General features: G+C 34.6%; 1 non-coding gene across 1 annotated transcript; it reads right to left on the bottom strand.

The window, feature by feature from the left end:
* Window positions 1–1,891: 1,891 nt before the first annotated feature.
* On the bottom strand, window positions 1,892–1,976 carry TRNAC-GCA. Its single transcript has one exon. It is a non-coding gene; the product is annotated as a tRNA-Cys (tRNA).
* Between the last annotated feature and the right edge of the window lie 1,136 nt (window positions 1,977–3,112).

Here is a 3,112-nt window from a genome sequence, read left to right as displayed (position 1 = left end):
CTAATAGAGGTAACAATTTTTTAAAGCATTTATTAGAAGAATCCTCTAGGTCAATTAAATAAATTTAAAAAAAAAAAAACTAAAAATGAAGCTTTTCATTTAATTTCTCTATTAGCCTCTCATCATTAAAATACTAACCAGTTCTAGGCTTATATTAATTAAACCAGTTCAGCCTCCAAATAATTATTAAATAAGTCATGTGAAATTAAATTTTTAATAAGTTACATTGTAAGGCAATTGATTAATTTTTGTCACAATTACCTGGATTTTTCCAAAGAAATTCTTCAACTTAATTATTTACCAAATACTTCTAACAATTGTATAGCATTAAACTAGGAGTCAAAACCTTAAAGATACATAGAAGTAAAAGTGTCCATTGAAATTCATTGGTTTCTCATTGCGCATATTTCATTGCACATATTTCTGGCTTAATGAGGAAATTAGATTTGATAATCTACATAGTTTTCTCATGTTATCATTTATGATAATGGTGTAGTGGAAGAATCAGAGGCTTTAGGACTTAGACAAACTGAATTCAAATTTTAGTTCTGTTCTTTTAGCAGGTATATAATTGTCTTCAATTTCCTTAACCACTCTGAATCTCATTTGAGTCCTATAATGGAAAAAAGATGCATAACATAATTTGTAACTATAAAATGTATTGATAATGAAAATGTTAAGTCAAAACCTCACACATGGTGATTGCCTCATTAAAGGTTACACTTCTAAGTTTTCCCTATAAGGTATAAAAGGATGAAGAGAGAAATGCTGACACAGGGCTGAACATAATGGATATTGAATGAATTGTTGCTTCAGGAGGCAGAGAAAGAATGAGAACAGAGAATTTTATGATTAATAGTAGCAGATACCAACCAAGTCATGGAATCAACCATCTTAAGAGCAAAGGAACACGAAGGAAAGCTAATAACTTGGCAGAAGTTGTATTCTTTGTATAGAATTTGTGCTGCTTTAGAATTAACAAAGTGCTCTGTGTTAATTTTATCCACTTTCTGTGGTGATAAATAACCTTTTCTATTGCTCCTATGTCAGACATCTCAGACAAAATTCTGCTGCAGTCTCAAATAACCCCCTAAATCTCAGTGACTTCAACAGGAGTGAAGTTTTGTCTCAAGTTCCCTATCTGTCATGGATTAAATGCAACTTGTTGTCTTCATTCTGGGACACAGGATGAAGGAATAATTTCTATTTAGGACACTTCCATTATCATGGCAGAGGAAAAAGGGAACAATTTCAGAATGACATGATAGTTCGAAAAGTTTCTACTCGTCAATAACACACATTTCTACTAAAATTTTATTGGTCAGAACAAGTTCCAGGTAAGACTGAAGTTAGTAAGTTGGGGTATGTAGTCCTCCCATAATAAAGGATAGAGAATATTTTGTGTAATAATCAATAGATTCCATTCTTCCTCCATTTAAAAAAAACCTCTTATGTATTAGATAAGTCCTTAAATATTGATATAGATATAAATTCATATTTCATTCTGGTTTTAATTAATAGATTCTAGTATCCTTTTGTTATAGGTCTGGTATATTTCTTATTTTTTAATGTTTATTTATTTTTGAGAGAGTGCAAGTGGAGGAAGGAGTAGAGAGAGGGGGACAGAAGATCTGAAGTAGGCTCTGTACTGACAGGCTGACAGCAGCAAGCCTGATAAGGGGCTTAAACTCACCAACTGCATAACCTGAACTGAAGTCAGTTGCTCAACCGACTGAGCCACCCAGGTGCCCCTATGTCTGGTATATCTTATTTTTTTTTATGTTTATTTATTTTTGAGAGAGAAAGAGACACAGTGTGAGTGGAGGAGGGGCAGAGAGAGAGGGAAACACAGAATCTGAAGCAGGCTCCAGGCTCTGAGCTGTCAGCACAGAGCCCAACATGGGGCTTGAACCCATAAACTGTGATAACATGACCTGAGCTGCAGTCAGATGCTCAACCAACTGAGCTACCCAGGCACCCCTAATATATCTTAAAGGAGAACTCTCTCAAGTGTCTGGCTGATGCACCAAGATATATAAAGGTTTGATCATGGGCCTTTGTCATGCTATAAAAATATTGTCTTTAGCTGGCATAAATTGTTACATTACCAACAGTTTTGAATAACTACTGAAACCTAATGCTGAGGAGAATTTCTCAAGTCTAAAATATCAGAGTTAGGAAAAAAAATTAACTTTGGAAGGACATAGAGAAAAATAGCCTTGTCAGCTTAGTAAGATTACCATTGACATCTGCTGGATAGAAAATTAAGCAAAAAAAAAAAAAAAAAAAATTTGTCAGCTTGTGAGAACTATTGTTCTGACTGGAATGTGTTCCATGTGTTACACTAAAAAATTTCCAGAGCTGGCTATTAATTTCCTTTTGGCCATCCAATTGTAGTTGAAAGTCATTCTCTTGTGACATTATTATAGTATCTAGGAAACTATTCCACAATAATATTTCATTGAAATGTGACCAATTCTTCTGTCCATGTATATTAAACATCCTTATGTGTTGGTTGTTGTGATATGTATAGGAAATAATCAGATTCCAATATTAAGAGTATTCATTATTCCAGAAACTACATTAGTTGCTTATATATGTTTCACATCATCAAGAATTCTGGGGGAACCTGGGTGGTCAGTTGGTTGAGTGTCCGACTTCAGCTCAAGTCATAATCTCATGGTTCATAAATTCAAGCCCTGCATCAGGCTCACTGCTGTCAGTGTGGAACCTACTTCAGATTCTCTGTTCCCCTCTCTCTCTTCCACTCCCCCACTCACATTTTCTAAAAAATGAAGAAACATTAAAAAAAAATTCTTAAGGTTTGGAAATTTTACTCTTACAAACAAGTTAGCTTGCCACAGTTCCATTGGTGCAGGTAGACTACATGAGACTCTTGGTTCAGAAAATGATGTTTATCACTCCTAGCAATTGCTAGAATAGCTGCATTTATGTTTGCACTGTGTTTCCAATCCCAATTTCTACACAGCTATGTGAAGAAAAACAGAAAGCAATTGTACCTGCTGTGGGTTGTGTTAGAGGAGAACTTTGTGATAGGACACTAATATTTCATAATTGGAAACAAGCATGCCTGTCCTTTGCTCTGAAGGGA

The sequence above is a fragment of the Lynx canadensis genome, chromosome C1 (assembly GCF_007474595.2).
Source record: "Lynx canadensis isolate LIC74 chromosome C1, mLynCan4.pri.v2, whole genome shotgun sequence".
NCBI lineage: Eukaryota > Metazoa > Chordata > Mammalia > Carnivora > Felidae > Lynx > Lynx canadensis.
This window is presented reverse-complemented; position numbering and strand designations above follow the sequence as displayed.